The 21,973-nt window shown below is 43.2% G+C and overlaps 1 pseudogene; it reads right to left on the minus strand.

Annotated features, from left to right (window-relative positions):
* Positions 1 to 17,164: 17,164 nt before the first annotated feature.
* LOC110149408 (ferritin light chain pseudogene) lies at positions 17,165 to 17,682 on the minus strand (annotated as a pseudogene).
* Positions 17,683 to 21,973: the final 4,291 nt, after the last annotated feature.

The raw sequence follows: 21,973 nt of genomic DNA on the forward strand, positions 1-21,973 counted from the left end.
TGCTCAATAAATGAGAATGGAACACAGACCCCTGAAGTTCCAAAGACTCTCTCAGCCCCTCAAAGACTGACTTATATGTTGCTGTCCTGCCGAGTCAGTAAAAGAAATGACTGACTCAAGATGGCTTTGGCCTTCCTTGGCATCTGAAGGCCACGTTTAAAGGACGGGACATGGAAAGTCCCTCAACAGTTAAAATATTCCTTGAAAATACAAACTGGCAGACTGAATTCATTATTGTGGATTCTTTTTTTTTTTTCTTTTAAAGTAGAAAAAGCATTTTTCAATACTCGGGTTATGTGCTTTAAACATTGTCCCGACATCTGTTCTTTAAAAACACAATAGAAGGCATGCTTTCAACTACAAACACAGATAAAATATGGCAACACAGCTCTGTATTTCTGGCCTACAGACATGCTAAGTAATAGGGATTTGCATGACTAAGCTTCTACTATGCTGACATATGCAAAATTCAGGAGCAATCGAATCGGTCTTCTTAGCCTGACAATGTTTAAATGAGAAACAGCCTTCACCCTGGGTCTGAAGACTTTGTGAGCTCACAGAGAATCTGATTGCACCCAATTTAATAGCAATTTTAAAACAACTCTAAAGTCTCCTTAACTAATAGTGATGTAGGCAGTGATTCCAATTACGAGAACAAAAGGTCGGTAGGGATTAGACCCAGGAAATAGGGCACAATTCACCTGAGATTCGGCTCACGCTGATTTTTAAAATCTCACTTTGCTTGCCAAAAATATATCTACTAATTAATTAAAAATTTTTAAGATCTGGAACCGAATGAATATTTATCCTGAAATTTATTTCATGCTAAGTGTTTGTAGCAACGTTTTTGCTTTTCCTTTAAGATGTGCTACCTTGTGACAATGAATGAATTCTCAAAAGCTTAGTCAGTTAAACGCTACAGTGACAGCATCTGTTTTGTTCTTTTCAATGGCAATAAAAGTGGATGAGAGGTTCTAATCAAATTATTTTTCCCAAAACATCAATTACCTACACCCCAAAAGACTCAGATTTTGAATTTCCTGAGTCAGCCTTAATTTCAGATTTTCTGTTGCCATTTCCCAAAAAGTAATTAAAATGTCCTGGAGATTTCTTAGTTGTTTGTTTGTACTGGAAGGAGGGAAGCTTATAAATGGCATTGAAACCCTGTGTTAGCTGGCATATCTTGATACTGATCCAGAAAATGTACTCATGGTCCAAACTGTGAGAAAGTTTTAGTGGCCCACTCATAAAACCTATGGATTATTTCATAGGGGCCCCAGTTTCATGGGTCCAGCCTGAAGCTGAATTGGGACTGGCTTCCTTTCATGTTTCCCTATGTTGTGGATTAGCTGTGGATCGCTGGTTCTCTCTGGTTCACTGCTAGAATGGGGTATGGGGTGGGTGGCCAACCACACCTGAGACCCATTTCACAGAGTCTCACAGGAAAGAAAGGGTGGCTGACAGGTAGCCTCTCCTGGGTGCCATCTCCCTCCCTCCTCAGGAACAGCAGTTGTGATGCAAGAGAAGATTGTTGGCCCCAAGGGTCTGGGGTGTGATGGTTCTCAGGGGGTGGAGAAAAGGATGCTGGTGCTTTGGGAGTGGCAGGGACCCACCCACCCAGGACCCCAGTGATGGCAAGATCTCTGATGGAGCATTAGAAGCTCAGAGAAAGTAGAAATGCCTGCCTTCTAATCAACCGCAAAAGACTGGACACTTAGTAATTCAGCAATAATCATGAAGACCTAAAGACCAGTGACCCTTCCAGAAACAGTCAGGACTGACAGGCCTCCAAGACTCTCACATCAGTGCTTCCCAAACTGTAATGTGCACACAAATAGCCTTCATCTCTTGTTAAAATGCAAATTCTGATTCAGTAGGTCTGGGGTGGGACCCACGATTCTGTGTTACTAATAAGCTTCTGATGATCACACTTTGAGTAGTGTCTTAGTCATTCTGGCAACTAAACAACAGAAATTTATTTCTTGCAGTTTTGGAGGCTGGAATGTCCAAGATCGGGGGGCCAGCAGATTCATTGTCTGATGAGGTCCTGCTTCCTGGTTTTTCTTGCTGTGTCCTCACATGGGAGAAGGCAGGAGGGAGCTCTCTGGGTCTCTTTATAAGCACACTAATCCCTGGCACTTTCTGGCAGTCTCATGGTTAAAATTCCACACTTCCACTGCAGGGGGCAGAGGTTCAATCCCTGATCAGGGAACTAAGATCTCAAATGCCAAGTGGTGTGGCCAAAAAAATAAAAGAACACTAATTTCATTCATGAGGGCTCTACCCTTATGACCTAATCTCCTCCCAAAAGCCCCACCTCCCAATACCATCACCTTGGGAGTTGATTTCAACCTATGAATTTGGGGGAAGGCAAAAGACATTTAGTCATAACAGATAGAAAGGTCTTAAGGCAAACCTAGGAAAGTAGAGAAGCCTGCCATGGACAAGTAATGATGGTCAAAATTACCAGCCCTGTGAGGTGGCTCTTAAAGAAACAAATTCAATTTGATTTAGAAAAATTAAATAACTGAGATTTCCTATATCCATGTGTTGTGGAGAAGATGCATATTCATGTCTTGTGATATATGCTAGCCCATTAGTAATTTTTAAAGCTTTCAAACAGCTGTTATCCACCAAAGTAGACCAGTCAGCAAGGACCAGCTCTAAGTGAGCTGTTTTTTGTTTATCTCTAACAGACCACACTATCTCTGAGCCTTCTCTCTGGTCACCAAATAGTCTCAAGATCTTCCACTTACTACAGGTTCTGCTCCCCAGTGGGCCATCATAACTTTTCCAAATAAAATAGGAAAATATTCTGTGCCAGGGACTATATCCACCCTTCTCTTAACACCCATTTGTAGCCTTCCTTTAAAGGAAAGACTGCAGTGTCTAAAGGCTCAAGAATATGCCTGATCTTGGATTCATCTTAATTTTTCAGGTGTCTAATGAGAGTTTCACGAGCTATCTGCAATCCTTTTGGAAAAGCTTCACTAACAAATTCACTCTGCCTGGAGAGCTGAATGCAGCTTCCTTAGGGTTTAAGACAGTATGGACATTAGCAAGTCTTAACCTTTCCTAGAAGGATAAAAGCCTCTACAGGGGTTCAAGATGACACTCCCCCTTCTCACTTTTTCAGGAATTCTCTGAGAATTTCCCATATCCCTGAGACGGTTGATGTCAGTAGGTCCACTAGTACAGGGACTGTGACTTGCTCCTAAAATCATTAGTTTTGTATTCCATGTCTTTTAAGTCAAGTGGAAGTATGCATGGCACAGATTGGCATTGCACCAGAAGGCAGGTAGCGGGTAGCCAGGGAAAGCTAGATTCAAATTAGACTCTGCAGCTTACCAGCTGTGATACCTTAGGCAGCTACTTTATTTTTTCTGAGTCTCAACTTATTAACTGTAAAATATTAGTCATGAGCAAGAATAAAAAAATACTAATTATGAAGTTGATCATAAGGCTGTTTGAGGATTAAGTGGAATAGCCTATGAAAAGTACCTAGCCCAAAGCTGCTAATCAATGAAATGAATGGGAGCCCTCTCACAAGGAAGAAGATTTCAGATTTTATTCCTTTCACACTCTTTATTTTGTCTGAGTGGACTGATGGGTAGGGGGAATCCCAATCACTGTTGTATTTCTCTTCCCATCAGCTAGCAATCCATTTTCTGGCAAACAGTCAGGTCCTTTCCATCTTAGTCAGACTTAAAGCCAAATAATAATAATTTTTTAAGAAGAAAAAGAAACCTTATCCATCTAGGTATCATTAATTCTTCTAAGATTATAAGTTAGGCCAAATATGGGTCAAGATAAAATTTTGTCATTCTTCTGGGATGATGTGTTGGGCCATGTCTTGATTACATTAGATCTTATCTAGATGACCTCTTATTGTGCTTCCAAAACAGCTAAGAAACCCAGGCTGTGCTTTGCCCACAGCTGTGTACATCAACCCTCCACCTCTCAGTAACACCTCATCAGTCCTCTATATTGAACCCCTATCCTATACCTGTCCAAATTCTACATGCAACCCAGACCCTGTTTTGTTTTGTTTTTTCTTTCACTCTGTCTCAGAGTTACCTGGCTAAAGAAAATTGCTTTCCAAGTCTGGGTTCAAACCCAGGTCAAAATGGTCCCTTTTCCCCTCCTCACTATCCCACTGCCACACCCCACCCAAGGCCCCCAGGACTGAGCATACAGAGCGAGGCGAGGGGCTGAATGATTGAGTGAATAATGAACAATTGTTCCAGCAGGTTTGGGCACCATGTCAAGTGTGCTGGGACTCAGGCCATCTGCTTTGTGTCTTAACACCACGTGGTGTTTGTTTAGTCGTTTCTTTTAGGTCCCTCCAGCCTCGCAAGCACCAGGGTACTTGGGTCATTCAGTAACACCTCTTAGCCAGGGGATTCAAAGTAGTTCAAGATGAGTGACTATAATGAACCGTCCTATGAAATGGTATCTGTGTGGAAGGGCAGAGAATTGCAAAGGAAAAAGAGGACTCAGGTATCTTTACCCCAAAAGTATTGCCTACAGGGTCAGCTACCCACCCCTCCGAACTGCACAGATGACCTTCAGTCTGTGTCCTGGCATTGACCATCACACACCTTACTCTCAGACGCTCTAGTTCTTGCTTCTTAGACTCTATGTTTGAACCATCAGCCGCAGCATCACCCAGGAAATTGTAAGAAATGATTGCATGATCTTGGGCCCTCCCCAGATGTACTAAGTAAGGATCTGCCTTTAACAAAATCCCCAGATGACGAAAACACTGCTTGTCCAGGGGCTATACATACTGCAAGTAGCACAGTTCTAGATTACCCATCATCCTCTGAACAAGCCCCACGTGCTCATAACCTCCAGGCCTTGGCTGCTTTTATTCTTTCTGCTTAGGATACCCTTCCCCAGCTTCGCTCCCAGAATTCTAGACAATTTCATCTCTGATGTAGAAATCATCAGAGCACCCATCTCAGTACTTGGCAAAGAGCTTGCTGATCAGACTACACATATGCATTCCTAACCACCTTGACTTGCAATTGGTTGTTTATATGTGTTGGTCTTTCCAGGAGGATTGAGTTCAACAGTGGGGACCATGCTGATTTACCACCCAGCATATGGCATGTGCTCAGTAAATGTTCATTGAATCCACATTGACACTAACCCTATCTATCCTCTCTGTCCTTTTCACATCTTATAGATTCCAGAAGAAGCCATGTGGCTCATGAGGCATCCCACCAAATTTTAACTTGTGCCATGATTAGCATCCTACAAATGCCCGTGGGCTTGCTGAATGGCGACCCACCTTGACACAAAAACTTGAGATTATATATACTATTGTATTTTATGTATGCCCTCACTGATGTGATAGATAGATAGGTAGCTAAGATAGAAGGATGGTCTGCTCTGGGTCGTCTTTGGCAGATAATTATAAATTGCAGAGAATAAATGTAAAGGCTGATTTATAACCTATCAGTAGGAGCCTTAATGGTCCTAAACAGAACCTCACAATGTTTTTCTTTGCCAATCCAGGAGCACACAACAACAAGATTTGTGGGTAGGTAAGTTGATATTCAGGGGGGAAAAAAAAATTGAAAACACACTTTGGAAGGCATTGAAATAAACTGTAAATTCATCTCATTATTTTCCTGCTTCTTACTTCAACCTCATTCATGACTATAACAGCTTGGTTTTCAACGACTGCTACTATGAAAATCTTCCCCTTTCTCAAGGCCCCAGCCAAACCCCACTGGAAATGAAAGAACTAAGCAGAGAGATGGTTGAAATTTCCCATAAGTTGAGTTTTTTATTACGGCGACTGCTGCTTTAAAAGCCAGTCATAACACATATGGCTTACAAATTATTGCCTCATGTAGGAAAAGCAAAATTCTCTTTCTTCAAGTAGATGTACACTCACCCAAATCCTATGGCATGGTTTACATGTTTAGTGTTGAGATCCTTTAACAGCAGAGGTGCTGTTAAAGGCACCACAAACAAGCCCAGGAGAACTTACATATGTGCCTTCCTTGTCACGTGTGCTGTGATAATCCTGGATTCCCAGGATGTATGTTCTGGGGGTCAGTCACTTACAGTACACAACTAACCAGAGTTTTAGAATTTTAGGTTGAAGATGAACTTCAAGGTCATTTCAACTAATGCTTGGATCTCAGGTAACATCCCTACCAAGTGGCCATCCAGCCAAGACAAGAAAACCTCCAGTAACTGGGAATCCACTACCTCCCAAAACTCTTAAGTCCCTTAAGTCTTGTCTCCACTTGTTCACACTTCATCTTTCCTGTGCAGGAGCACAAAAACAGCATCTTTAGGATCCCACCATCAGGAGAATTCAGGTCCAGTGGTTTCCTATCTTCAAAACTTGTTGCTCAGTCGCTCAGTCGTGTCGAACTCTTTATGAACCCATGAACTGCAGCACGCCAGGCTTCCCTGTCCTTCAACATCTCCTGAAGTTTGCTCAAACTCATGTCCATTGAATCAGTGATGCCATCCAACCATCTCATCCTCTGTTGAGCCCTTCTCCTCCTGCCTTCAATCTTTCCCAGTATCAAGGTCTTTTCCAATGAGTCATCTCTTCACATCAGGTAGCCAAAATATTAGAGCTTCAACTTCAACATCAGTCTTTCCAATGAATATTAAGGACTAATTTCTTTTAGGATTGACTGGTTTGATCTCCTTGCAGTCCAAAGGACTCTCAAGAGTCTTCTTCAACACTGCATTTCAAAAGCATCAGTTCTTCAGTTCTCAGCTTTCTTTACGGTCCAACTCTCACAACCATACATGACCACTGGAAAAACCACAGCTTTGACTGTACAGACCTTGTTGGTAAAGTAATGTCTCTGCTTTTTAACATGTTATCTAGGTTTGCCATAACGTTTCTTCCAAGGAGCAAGTGTCTTTTAATTTCATGGCTGCAGTAGCTTCAAGTTCCACATTCCAGGGGAACAGAACCTGCTTAGTCTAACTGGATGTCACTCCTTGTCCAGAGAAAAGCCAGCACCACCAAGACCATGTGCATCAGAGATGGGGAGTCCTCCAAAGTATTATATAAGGAGGTGTTGAATCCAGAAAAAAGAAAAACAGTGCTAGACTGACAAAAACTGCCAGATGTTTACAAACCCATAATCCTGCATTTTTTTTATTTTTTCACATTCCTGCTTTTTTGATCACTCCTGGAATAATCTCTTCAGCTTCCAGACAATTCTAACTAATATTCTGGATCCCACCTCCCCTCCATTTCCAGCACTGCATCTGCCTTGGTGTGTAGATACCCATGTGCTTGGACATCCCCTTCCCGCTACCAGACTGTAATCTACTGTAAGGTGGGAACCAAATCTTGTTGTTTTCTTTTCATCCTTCACAACACCTATACAAAATACATACTTACACAGAGTTGCTGTTTTCCAAATCATGTTTTCCAAAACAGCGGAAAATGTCTTACTTCAAGCAGACGAACATCCAGGAAGTAGGGTGAAGGACAGGAAGTTGTGAATTACCCTGAATGCTTAAACTTCTTCCTTTTAAGATTTAATGGCAAGTGGGACTTCTACCGGCTAAGTAAAGATTTCTTTTTCATGATTGTAGTGTGAAATTGAAATATCTCAACATATTAATATTCATCCTCTGACATTTTAACTATCATTTCTATTCTCTCATGTAGTCGACTACCAGTAATTGTGTCAGGATTCAGAACAGAAATATGAGCATCATATTTGTCTCTGCTCTCAAGGAGCTCATCAGCCTTGATAAGTCCAGAGTAGAAAAATAATAAATCAGGAATCCCAGGATGAGAATCAATACTCCAGAGATATAGACTAAGTGCCTCTCTAATCCTCTAAGTCAGAGTCTCAAAGCACATCCTCCGACTTTCTGCAAAAACTCACTCCTGGCTCTTCTTACACTGCAGACCTCCAACCCACGCCTGACCTATAAAATCAAGCATTTAGCCTAGTGCTTGGAGTCCAAGAGTTTCTAAGAAGCCCCTGAGTGGGAATTTCATACACATCATAAATCGAGAGCTACAGTTCTAGTTATAAATTCTTGAGATTTGAGCACACCGAGTGTTATAATACGGATATTCCAAAGCCAAAACAAACAAACAAAACGTGTTAAAATCCCAACAAAACAGTGTGTAAACTCACACTAGCTTATCGTCTGATGAAAGCAAACTCTCATGCACTATCATACTCTTTTTCCAGAGCTCACCAGTTACCAGCATACACTGTTCTATCGTTAAACCCTGCAGGAGATGGATGTCTTGCTTGACAAGAAGAGTTTTCAGACTGGCAAGTGGCTGGAATGTTGTCTGGCCTGTACGCTGGTTTAGAAGGCTGCAGCAGACGTCAGCATATCCAGGTTACATTTTGGGGCTCCTGTTAACTGCGACCCACAGCATTTGTCCTCTAATCATTCGTGGACCCCATGACAGGTTTTTTCCTGATGAGGGGAGAGATGCAACAACTGTAATAAGTTTAGTTGAACTGGAAGATGAGCCATTGGTTCAGTCAAAGGTGAAGAAGTATAATCTAACATCTCCCTTTTCTAACAGCCATGACGACTATCAAAAAGTTAAAACTAAAATCTGTCTTTCTAACAGTAAGTTGAAGATTTTCAAAGGGCAATAGAACAAGCCTGGCCTCAGAACTGTGAGTTTTAGATTCCCCTCCCTGCTGCCTTGTAGGTGATGTGGAAACAAGTCGCCCAACTCACCCAGCCTCCTCCCCTGTCCGATGCTGGCAGCACCTGCCCAACTTCTGGGGTTTTGGTTGGATCCATGGTTCACGGATGCGAAGGTATTTTGTATGCTCTAAGTTAGGACTTCTCACCCAGGGGTCCAGGGGTCCCACTGGCTCTGGTTTTAGGGCTTTAGTGAGCATCCTGATGTTATAAATTAAATAGGTATGTGCTGTGCTATGTTAAGTTGCTTCAGTCGTGTCCAACTCTTTGCAAGCCTATGGTCTGTAACCTGCCAGCCTCCTCTGTCCTTGGGATCCTCCAGGCAAGAACACTGGAGTGGGCTGCCATGTCCTCCTCCAGGGGATCTTTCTGACCCAGGGATCGAACCCACATCTCTTATGTCTCCTGCCTTGGCAATTGACATACTTTTTTTCTGGGGAAAGGGTCCATAGCTTTCATCAGATTTTCAAAGGAGTCTCTGACCTAAATTGCTATCTTGTTCCTTTTCTCTGTAATTAATTACCAAGTGTTTATTGAGTCTTTACTGTGGAATCTGTCATTAGTGGTACAGTGACCCCCACTTCTCTTCTAACCTTTGAGTAGTCGAGGGTGGTTTACAGCATTTATATTGGTTTGGTCTTCACTTTAGAGGAGGGAGCGGTGAGGGTCATGCACCAAGAGACGCCTGGGAAGTGTTACCTCACCTCCGGGGGAATCTACACCCACAGGGCGCTGTCCCAGGCCTCCAACAGGGCAGAGTGGGAGGCTGTCGAGCCTGTTCTAAGTCAGCACAACGTGTTTTCCACTCCAGCTACACCTAACATATGGCATGTGCACTGATGCTGATGAAAACAGTGATTCATCCTTAATCCTTAAAAAAAAAAATACACACACACACAGTCAACCCTATGTGGCCTTGGCTCTCCTCCCTGAATGCCCTTCTGTTCTCCAAAATGTCTGTGTTGTCACCTGCCCGCACCTGGTCCTGTTTGCGCCTTGGTCTCACTCTCCTGCGGGCTCCCTGCCAGTCTTCTGATCTCTGTCTCCTTCTCTTTCCATTGCTCTTTCTTCTGCTTCTTCACCGTCCGTTCTGGGGATTTCAGCTGCACGTCCTCGGCCTTCTCTGCCGTGTAACGACCTTCCCTCTCACTCCTGTCCTGGCCTCAGTGTCCTCCACCTGGTCTGCCGTCTGCCTTGACCATCCTTCCCCATCCCCCACCCCTTAGAAGGAATACCTCCCTATCCGGGGGGAAGGGAAGAAGGTGAAGGAAAATGTAGGAAACATTGGGTGATGGGATAAGGAGGAGAAATTTGGGGGAAGAAGGGTAGCAGGATGAAAACATTAGAATCGCCAACTTTCTCCTTCCTTTTTTCTTTTTTTGCAGGGGGTGGGTCACAAGGCACAGCATGTGGGATCTTAGTTCCCCAACCAGGCATTGATCCCAAGCCCCCTATAGTAGAAGCATGGAGTCTTAACCACTGGACCACCAAGGATATCCCACTCCTGCCATGTTGATGTACTTCACAAGGTCTTCTGTTTGGTGCCCGCAGGGCAGAAGGCACAGGTGTTATATTCTGGGAGAAGACCAAACTTCACCAGCCTTGTAAAAAAATAAAAGCAGAAAGAGAAGAATAGAGAGATAAGAATAGAGAAGAATAGAGAGAAAAGGAAAAAAGAGGAAGTGGCAGGAGATAACAAGGGGGAAAGAATAAATATGGGTAATCTCATAGCTTAACTCTATTTAAACCAAAGCAGACCTTCATCAATAGATAAGCAAACAGGGATAAAAACAGTCCTATCTGGAGACAAAGGCAGCCAGTCTTTGTCTCTAAAATTTGGGATTTGGGCAACCTTGAATTATGCAAGCAGGTGTGCTCTAAACATTGGTTATTGGTGGAGACTCAAAATACATTTTCAAAAAAAGGCAGTATGATGCAGAGAAGTCAGAAAAAAACTGGGTGAATCCTAGTTCAGTGTAACCTTGGTCAAGCCATAACCTTTCAGAGCTTCAAATAAAGATGAGCGTACCTTCCTAGAAGTATATTTCTATTGCAGGATTGTTGTGGCAAATGATGATTTGTGTCAAGTGCCCTGAATACAGTGGATGCTCAATCAGTTGTGGTTGTTATTATTATTACTATCATTAAAACTCTGCTCTATGGTATAGAATCACAAGGGAAAATTGCAATAACTAATAACCTGCACGGAGAAGGCACTGGCACCCCACTCCAGTACTCTAGCCTGGACAATCCCATGGATGGAGGAGCCTGGTAGGCTGCAGTCCACGGGATCGCGAAGAGTTGGACACGACTGAGCTACTTCACTTTCACTTTTCACTTTCATGCATTGGAGAAGGAAATGGCAACCCACTCCAGTGTTCTTGCCTGGAGATCCCAGGGATGGCGGAGCCTGGTGGGGTCGCACAGAGTCGGACATGACTGAAGCGACTTAGCAGCAGCAGCAGCAGCAATAACCTGCAATCTACCAGATATAAAAAGCACTGTCCTAAAAAGACCATAGAAATCCAACCATTGTGTACTTCACAATGCTTTTGTGGGGGGTGTACAGAATTTAACCACCAGCAGTAGCAGTCAGTGCTTCTCCAAGAACAGCCTCTACTAGAATCTGCCCTGGAGGTGGGGTGGAGAGGCTGGGTATCCAGCAGGTTGGGAGTAGAGAAAGTCAACCTTGTAAGCAGTGGTCAAGTTTCTAAGCCTCAGTTCCTCATCTTTAGAAAAGGACAGTAATGTACACTGCACTGTATACAAGTTGGAAGATTAAAAATCGACCAGTATACCAAGCCTGTGTTTTCTGGAACGTAAGCTCTATGGGATATTAATGTGTGCATGTGTGTGCTCAGTCCCTCTGTCGAGTCTGACTCTGCGACCCCATGGAGTGTAGCCCACCAGGCTCCTCTGTCCATAGGGTTCTCCAGGCAAGAATACTGGAGGGGGTTGCTATTTCCTACTCCAGGGGATCTTCCTAACCCAGGATCATACTGGTGTCTCCTGCTTTGGCAGGCAGATTCTTTACCACTGAGCCGCCTGGGAAGCCTAATAAGTGTTACCAAAGTGGGACAATGCTGGGTCACAAGGAGGTCTCATATGTCCTTGTGTGGACAGAGGAATGAAAGCAAATTTGCAGCATCTAGCAGCATTGCAAATGCACAGACTTCTTGACACAGCAGTCCTGTTAATGAGATGCGAGGGAGAGATTCAATTGATTTCTTATTGCAGAACTTCTTCAGACAGGAATGTGATCTGCAGCTTTTCCCAAACATATTTAAATCCAGGCCCCTTTTCTTGTAGAACATCTCCTGGGACTAGTGTTCCAAGGAAGACATTTGGAAACACTAAATTAGATCGTGCATGTGTGAGCTGGTACAGATGGTACTCCATAAGCCTTTTCTTTTCTTCTGATGGTCCCAGGCTTAGCCCGAGCCCTCCTGTCCCATCATCACCATCTGTTCCCTATGACCAAAGTCTCTCTTCTCCCTCATCAGCTAAAAAACACGACACGGTCCAATAACTTCTCCCGGATGTCCTGTCTCTGAAGTGTAGAATCCCTCAGAAGTTTTCTAAAGCTCTTCACTGTTTAGAGCAATGAGAAATGAAGAACGAAAACATTCTCTCCTCCAGCTCCTTTCTCTGGGTTCACTTCGTCTCTGTATGGACTGACAAGGCCAAATACAGTTCAGGTACTAAAGGTGAGCATCGAGACTCAAAGTGAAATTCAAAGTGAAATTCTTGGCAAAGAAAAATTAGTTGCTGTATCATGGGTTCTTCAGCAGGCAAGTCAGGGGAGCAGGGCCTGGGAACTAGATCACAAATCAGTGCAGAGACTGGAGAACCCAGAACAGAGCAGCTTCAGGAATGAGCTTCTATTTCCTCTCTCTCTCTTTTTTTAAAGATTTATTTATTTGTTTGTTTACTTTTGGCTGCGCTGGGTCTTCATTGCTGTGTGCGGGCTTTCTCTAGTTGTGGCCAGTGGCTCGTCTCTAGTCGTGGTCCGTGGACTTCTCGTTGCGGTGGCTTCTCTTGTTGTGGAACACGGGCTCTAGGCCAGCGGGCTCAGTAGTTGTGGCTTGTGAGCTCAAGATTGCTGGCTCAGTAGTCATGGCGTACAGGCTTAGATGTCCCGCGGCGGGTGGAATCTTCCCAGAGCAGGGATCGAACCCCTGTCATCCGCACTGGCGGGCAGGTTCTTAACCACTGGACTATGAGGGAATCCCCCTTTCCTTTCTTGAGTCATCATTAGGCTTTTCCCCTAGCGTCTGATGGGGTGCCAGTGAGAAAATGTGTGACAGGTCAAGGAAGGGAGGAAGAGGGCAGGGGAGTGGTGAGTTTTAAAAGGGAACATGCTGCACACTGTATATGCTGGAGCACTGGTAAATGAGTGGCTCCTCCACAGAGCAGGTCTGAAATAGATCCTTGAATGAATAAATGAATGGAAGAATGACCAACCAACTAGACAAAGATTGAGTACAAATCAGAAAACCATAGTCACTGTTCTTCAGAGTAAGAAAATAAACTTCCTGGCAAGAATCAGAGCCAGTTGAGCAAGACAGCCTGTTTGACCAGGTAAGCGGTTCTCATGTCGCAATAGCAGTGGGACGCGCCATAAGAGAAACACCTAGCTGAATTGCTTTTGTTCCAGTTCCTTCTCAGAGGTGCAGAATCCCAGCAAGGGGTTGGGGGAAGGTCATTCTTCTAGCCAGCATAAATCAATAGACCTGAATTTTGCCCTAATCTGCTCAGAGAGGCTTTCTCTTCCTTTGTTTGGCTTTCTCTCCCCTCTGAGGATTGCCTCATCTCCATCTAGATAGTAGAGATCTTCACCAACTACTCACCAGGGGTTTGACACTGACTGTGAAATCTTTGATATTCCTTGAATATGAAACAAACACAATGGAGACTCACAGTATTGTTATTATCTTCTTATAGACCAAAAGAAGGAACAAATGTATGCACAGCCAAAAACATCAATATTTACAAAAGATGCCAATTACTCTAATAATTGTGGAGTATCTTATAGAAGACAGTGGAATGCCATACAACTCATGAAGGATGCATAAAATCTAAAAAGTACATGTTAACTTTGACACACAGGACAAAAAAGAAATGTTGTTTGGCCAAGAAAGATAGATTTAAAAGTCAACATATTTAAGGAAAATATTATCAGGAAGATAAATCTTTTAACAAGCAAAATATGACCTGCATTCAAAACCAAAGATAAAATTTTTAAATTATTCATTGATTTAAATTATGAATACAAATTCCCCCTATATTTCACTGTAAATAATTGAGAGTTAACTGGAGAGTTAAAATTTTTTCAAAATAAAGGAGTTTAACTCAAAAATTTAACTTTTGAAAACTTTCTGTGGTACAAAGTGATGGAATTAGGAAAATTAACATAAAGAAATAAAAACTAATAACAGGAAGAAATAAAATTTGAATGCATTCATGGGTAAATGATTGGAAATGACTGATGCTGAAAAAGATTGAGGGAAAGAGGAGAAGGGGGTGACAGAGGATGAGATGGTTGGATGGCATCATCAACTCAATGGACATGAGTCTGAGCTAACTCAGGGTGCTAGTGAAGGACAGGGAAGCCTGATGTGCTATAGTCCATGGTGTCACGAAGAGTCGGACATGGCTTAACAACTAAACAACTGCAACAATGGGTAAATGAAAGTCATATTTTCCTAACTAAGGATGAATCTAAGAAAATTCTGATTGAAAAATTACACAAATTTCTCCAGAACCTGCTCAATATTATATTTTTTCCTCTAATAACCTTTTGATCTGAGTTCCCCTTCTTCTTTACAAAAGATAACATCTATTCTTTCACATCACTTCTGTTGGTTAAGATTAGTGAGTTGGAGAGAAGGTGACCCTAAACAATTCTGCCTCCAGCTGTGGCAGATTAATTTGTAACAGAGTAACATCCCCACTAAGCACAATTTAAAACATGAAGATGGGGAAGAAGAGGCTGTTTGAGGGCATCAGAGTTGGTACCAAGGCACCTAGGACCTGAGGGGGCAAAATTCCAGAGAAGTGAGACTCATTGGTTTGAACTTGGTATCTGTCAGCTGAAGCAGTTTTTCCCTGTAGGGCATTTGATAATCCAGATCAGCAGAATAGTGATCAAGAAAAAAGAAAACCAGCAATCTGGGTATTATCAGTCAATGCAGGGATCTCACAAAAATGTCTAATTTCAGCTGAATGTATCTTCCTAAGCGTCAAAGAAAAAGGCATTACCAACCTTTCCAAGTGAGCTCTCCATGGATATTATGCCCAGCCTTCATTTGGAGTTATCATTTGTCTCCTAAGCCATAATCAGAATTGAATATTTTTAAATCTTCACAAAATAAACATTGTTAAGTTAACTCGGTAAACAGTTAAGTTGACCAAAGGTAAAGAGCCTTATGAATGAATCAAAGACAAGAAAAAGTCATTGCGGGTTGGGTTCCCCAGAGGCAGATACTGAGATGGAATTTGCAGTATAAAATTTTTATTGAGAACCAGCACCTGTGAAAAGAAGATGGGACGATGAAAATGGGCAAATGGGGAGTTGAAGTGTGATGTAGGCTCAGAAAAATTTCAGTTTACCAGTCAGGGAGTTTTAGAGTAAAAGAGTACCATGTGACTTGGTCCCCATTGGACCAAGAGCCACTTTTACCTCCTCTTGTATTAAGTCACGAGATTCAGAATATGGCATGGCCTTGAGTGAGGAAGTCACATATGGATGTGAGAGCTGGACCATAAAGAAGGCAGAGAGCCAAAGGACTCTTGAGACTGTAAGGAGATCAAACCAGTCAATCCTAAAGGAAATCAACCTGGAATACTTGCTGGAAGGACTGATGCTGAAGCTGAAGCTCCAATTCTTTGGCTACCTGATACAGAGACAACTCATTGGAAAAGACCATGCTTCTGGGAAAGATTAAAGGCAGAAGGAGAAGAGGGTGACAGAAGATGAGATGATTGGATGGCATCACCAATTCAACAGATATGAACTTGGGCAAACTCTGGGAGATGGTGAGGGACAGGGAGGCCTGGCATGCTGCAGTCCATGGGGTCACAAAGAGTTGGACATAAGTTGGCAACTGAACAATAAGAAATTGGGCAAGGTGGCTTTCTGGAGATAAAGCAGACCCTGGAGGAGCTGGCAGTTGAGGACTTTCTTCTGACCACAGTGTGCAGCTGGACAGCGAATCCATCCTAAAAGGAGGAGCCCCTCCTGCACCTTCCCTATTTCCCAGAGCAGGGACAGCCAAGAAAACACAGCACAGTATGCTAACGGGGGATGGAGTCAGGGGTGGTGTCACCCAGGCACATATCATTCATTCAACATTCCCCAGACTTTCACTGTGGACTTATTCTGAGCCTAGAACCCTACTAGGTACTTTAGATCCAGAAAAGAGGCTCACATTCTCCCTACCCTTGAAGGATATCCCTCCAGCAAGGGAAGGCAGCCACGAAGTGAGTCCTCTAAGAGCAGAAGGCACAGCACCAGGGGGTAAGGGGTGGGACAGAAGAGGGGCACCTCACCCAACCAGAGTGGGGAAAGAGAGCAGGAATCTTCTTAAGTTTCCACCCAAGTGCTTTCTGGTCAGGAGTGACCGCTTAAGCATAAGTGTCTGTCTACCGGGGAGCAGGAAATGGCAACCCACTCCAGTATTCTTGTCTGGAGAATCCCATGGACAGAGGAACCTGGCAGGTCTACAGTCCATGGGGTTGCAACAAGTCAGACACGACTGAAGCGACTTAGCAAGCATGGGGAAGCAGACCCTGGTGATCTTATAGAAATAGTCAAACATAAGGGGCAAAGATGACTTAGCCGTCATCCCCAGGAGTCATATGAAGGAGAATCACCATCAGCTTCCCTAGGCTTTGTTTATTCATCTGTAACAAAGGGGAACTCTAATTCAAAGAACAAGTTAATTCCCACGACATGTGTTCACCGTAATTACAAAACTTGGTCAGGATTATAGAAAATCTGAGCTTGGTTCTCCCAGTTGTGGAAGGCTCAGTCAGTTAAATTTAGAGTCTCCAGCAGGAACTGAGAAGGGGGCTGTTTTGTCTTTTTTTTTTTTTTTAATGCAGATGCAAAATTTATTATTAGAGACATAGCACAACAATAAGTGGGACAGCCCATAGAGAAATGGCTTGTTGAGATGAGATAAAAGCAAGGTAGCAATGCATACCCAGAGAGAAAGGGTGTGGGCATCCACTTGAATGAAGAGGAGAGCCTGTCTGTTCATAGGGGTATCCCAGCTTCTAGAACAAATGGGAAACTCTATATGCCCCCTCTTCCATTTTTTTTTCCTCTGCAAAAAGCTTTATTGTTTCTGTTTGGTCCAAAGCTTGGGAAAGGGCTCCAAGATGATTAAAATGCTGTCTAGGGGCTGCAGAGAAGGGCTTCAGATAGAAGCCCTGGCCCCAGAAAGCCTCCTCAAAGGCAGCCGGGCTCCAAAGCCTCCTAGTCATGTTGAAGGGTAAGCCTTTCCATGAGATACTCACCCATCTCAGCCTGGGGATCAGCCAGCCTGTGCAGGTTGGTCACGTGGTCGCCCATCTTCTCTGTGAGTTTCACCTGCTCATCCAGGACGCAGCTTTCCTGGAGCCACAGAGGTGGGGGTCTGCTCGGGCAGAACCCAGGGCCCATAGGTCCAAAACAGCCTGGTTCAAGTTCTTCTCTGTGAGAAGGGTGGCTTCCATGGCATCCTGGATTTTCAGTGCTTGTCTGGAGAGGCTTCTGCATGTCCTGGAAGAGGGTGCGGTCACTGCGCTGGGTTTGCACTATTCAAGAGACACTGGGTACTTCTCCTTGGCCAATTCATGGGAAAAGGGGCCCACACCCCCTGGGGCTACATTGTCATGGTCAATGTAGAACCCCGGGGAGAGGTAGGTGAAGGAGGCCCACAGATGCATGTTGATTGAACAGTAGACGGCAGTCTCCACCTTGGTGAAATAATTCTGATGAATCTGGGAGCTCATGTTTGGTTGTTAATAAGGAGTCAAACTCAAAAAGTGGTGTTGGCTGGTCCCAGTGGCTGAGGACAGTTGAGTGGCTGATTCCCAAGGTTGTGAAAAGAGCTTGGAGGGTGGTCAGAGGCTGCAGGATGGGGCATCCCTGGGTCCGTTCTGTCCAAACACTGTTGAAGCAGGAGACGGATCCAAGGGACCATGGAGCAAAGCTACTGAAAGCTCATTCTTCCTATGTCAGTTAGTGAGCACAGTAGAGACATTTCCAGTTGGCTAGTGAGCATACTAGGGTGATTTCCAGCCTCCTCTATCTCCCCCCAACCCCCAGCCTCCTTTCTCCCCTCCTCGCCCTTCCTAGGACCACCTCTGAGCTCAGACTGTGGATTGGAACACCTGTGAGTGGCTTCTCCAAGTGGCCAGGGTTCCCGAGATGAGCATCCTGAGAGAGAGGGAGCCAGACAGAAGCCACATGACCCTTCATGACCTCGTCTCAGAGGTCAAACCCTATCACTTCCACTGCATTCCACCCCGGTTACAAAGATTTCCTCAGGTTCAAAGTAGGGAACGTGCCCTCTCAATGGGGAAATGTCAACATCGCATTGCAGAAAACAAAAACGAAACGTGATATGAATATGGCAGACTACATTTTCCAAAGGACATCTGAACATATGCCGCAACACTCTAATAATGCAAATACAAGACCTCCCTTGCATTTGCGTTATCAGACATTCCTGACTCTACCCTGTACATTCTTCTTGAAATGCTCAGGAGCTCTGCAAAGAAAATATGAGCATATCGGCTCTCCTTTCCATTCCTGCCCAAACTCAGGACCTGGCGGGGTGGGGGATGCAAAAATGGCAAATTGGGAATGTTTATCTCAGCAAGTAGAGGACTCACTTGGGCTCTGGGTGACGTGGGAGCAAGGCCACACACACTGTCATCACCACCACTTGTGTCAGGGTGTCATTTCTGTCCGTTTCATTCCTGTTTCTCATCATTTATTTGTCAAACATGTTTGGTTAATGTCATAGGGACTAAATATTCTTGGGAAAGAAGACATTACCCGTACAGCATTAAATCTCCACTTTCATTTATTTATGCCAAAGTTTGTGGCATCATTAGAAATTTTAAGCTAAATTCACTTACACCAAGTGGCCCATTTGACAGGAAGTGAATTTCAGGCTAAGTCAGTACTCAGGCAGTCGTTCACCTCAAAGTCAGGGTGCAAATCAATTCTTTTTTATTTCAATGGATGTGTTCTTTAGCCAGAGTTAAAATAATCTAAAGAGAAGTGAAAACTGTCTTCCAACACTCTGAGTGGACTGAAATAAAATCCAGAATGCTTAGACTGGAAAAAAAAAAAGGCATTATTCAATTTCCAAGCACAGTACCTCGAATAATTTAAAGAATTCGTTCTTGCTTTATTGTCGGTGTGGCTTCATAATTGTCCTTTCTGTTTTCTTTATTTCTTGGTGAGAAGATGGGGGAGGGGTAACTAATGAAAAGCACCAGCTTATCTTAAGCCATAACTGCCTTCCTGTATCCTAAAGCCTCAAGTTTCCCTGGTGGCTCAGAGGGTAAAGAATTCCCCATGCAATGAGGGGAACCTGAGTTCAGTCCCTGGGTTGGGAAGATCTCCTGGGGAAGGGAATGGCTGCTCACTCCAGTATTCTTGCCTGGAGAATCCCATGGACGGAGGAGCCTGGCAGGCTGCAGCCAACGGGGTTGCAAAGAGTCAGACACCACTGAGCGACTTTCACTTTCACTTTCAAAGCCTCAAGAGGGGTTTCTGAAGAAAGGGGGAGGGGGAGCGAAGAAAATCAAACCTTATCCAGTGGAATTCAGAGAGCTGGAAATAAAACGGCCTTCAAAGTTGTAACAGATACCCTTCTGCTTTATGACCACGTTCTCTAACATCTGTTGAGCGATGTTTTCTGACCAAAGGGCCTGTCAGTATCAATAAGGAAAGACGCGTTCCTCATTGTTCTAGAATCTACGGCGTCTAGGGCTATTGAAATGGATATATACTGTAGTTCATACCAGAGGACAGAGGGAAACTAAAGATGGAGAAGGAAAAGGGAGCGTGGATTAAAGTGTGGAGTTGCTCCTGGCCCTGCTTTGAACTCTCCCTGGCTTTTTGGAACTTAACCAAGATCAGACAGGCAGTTGCAGCCAGCTCAAGGCCTTTGGTTCTCTGTATAAATTTCGGAGTTGATTTTGAGGTTAAGATTATGACGTTTGGTGGTAACGTTAAACTGGAAAGTATTGCATTCACCTTTTATATTCCCCAAAGAAAGGAGAAACGTCCAGCCATGTAATGAAACTCCTTTCAATCTGACCATTGTGTGAGGAACAGATTTCACACTGAGCAAGTCTTTGCAGCCAGACTCAAATGTTTCCCATTAAGGCCGTGCACGGGTATAAATGTGCAAGGGCCCGCTGCAGAGTGTGCAGTTCTCCAAGCAAATGCACACACTTGGGGACTTGGAAAGAGTATCAAAACCAGATTCACGGTTGAACACTCGTTTGCATTTCTTGTTGCCATTGCTTAGAGCCTAGACAATGAGAAAGGAAATTCCCTAAACCATCTTGGTGGTGGCAGTAGGGGCGGGAGTGGGGGGGGGAGACACCCATCTGATTAGGCAGAACACACGTGGCTCAGACTGTTGCAGGCTTAATGCCTGGAATCAGAATTGCTGGTTAGCAGTGGTTGCAACACATCTTACTAGAACCCTTCACAATCTGGCAACTTGTGATTCAAGGTAAAACGAGTGCTTAAAAATGAAGGTTAGAATGACACACAAAATTTTAGACTACCAAAACAGGAGATTTCTATTCAGAAATTGACTTTTACTACAGTTGAAAAACAAACTACATTTTCAGGAAGTTTCAACCTGTTAGAAGATAGCTCTTGTGATTATTTAGGGGGGCTGGAGGGACTTTCCTTCCCTTTGTCTTAGAGTAAAAGACAAAACCAAGCACTTCTTATAAAACTAACAAATTATAATTTGTTAAGGCAAATTAACTCCGGGAGTTGGTGATGCACAGGGAGGCCTGGTGTGCTGCAGTCCATGGGGTTGCAAAGAGTCAGACACAACTAAGCGGACTGAACTGAATTGAAGGCAAACTAAAGCCCCCCGGTGTAACTGCAGCCATGCTAATGAGAAGAGAAGGGAGGACACTTGTAAGATGCTGTTTTCCTGATTTTAGGAAAGTTTGTAGATGGTATCTTATGAATCCTTTTTGAATAATGGGCCTGGTTATCTCCACTTTATCAGTGGGGCATTCAAGGCATCCAAAGATAACTTCAGAAAAGAGAAGCCTTAATAGTGTGTGTGCTGTTCAGATATCAACTTGGTATGCACACTGCCGGGAGTAACTTTTGCAAACAATGTACTCGCTGAAGGAAGTGCTGAAATAAGACAGGAAAAGAATAAAGAGAAAAATGAAGTCTGATCAGTGACTCCTCAAAAAACGTTACTTCTACAACTGTTCAAAAGGAGACAAATCAATTTTACTTCAATTTTAAAAAAGAGAAAGGCCATGTTTCACTCTTACAAATCTTTGACATAATTTAATACAACTCGCATGACTCAAATACACATTTCTAAAAGTTTCCTGTTTCTTTTTTTTTCATTGACACATAGTTGATTTATAATATTGTTAGTTTCAGGTATACAGAAGAGTGATTCCGTTATACACCATTTTTTCAGATTTTTTCATTATAGCTTATTACAAAACATTGAATATAGTTACCTGCACTATACAGTAATCTGCTTCCTATCTATTTTATGTACAGTAGTTTATATCTGTAAATCCCATATTTCCTAGTTTACCCTCCACTCCAATTTCCCCTTTCTAGTTGTTATATTGAATACTTTCACCCAGTGTTTCAAACTTACTGTAGTTGCCTTCAGTATTTTAAAGTAACATTTTAAATTGATTTCAATATGTATTATGCCATTTGAACATAAATATACTGTTACTTTCTTATATATTGATATCAAAATATATATACATATACAGTAAAAAGATGTTTCTACTACTATTCAGAGTTTGGAGAATTGATTTGCAGAGTTGTAGGAATTATTTTTGTTGCCTGGAACTTATCCAAAGAGTCACTCCTACTTAGTTTGGTTTTTTGTTGTTATTGTTTTTTATTCAACTTAAATTTTTTTATTTGCTAACAGTACAAATGATTAAGGGGGGAAAGGTGACATTTTTCTCACCTGAGAGCAAAACCAGCATCCAGCAAAACTCTCATTTCTTCTATCTTCTTCTCCCCATTCTTTTTGGTCCCAAT

This window comes from Odocoileus virginianus, chromosome 27 (assembly GCF_023699985.2).
Source record: "Odocoileus virginianus isolate 20LAN1187 ecotype Illinois chromosome 27, Ovbor_1.2, whole genome shotgun sequence".
Lineage (NCBI taxonomy): Eukaryota > Metazoa > Chordata > Mammalia > Artiodactyla > Cervidae > Odocoileus > Odocoileus virginianus.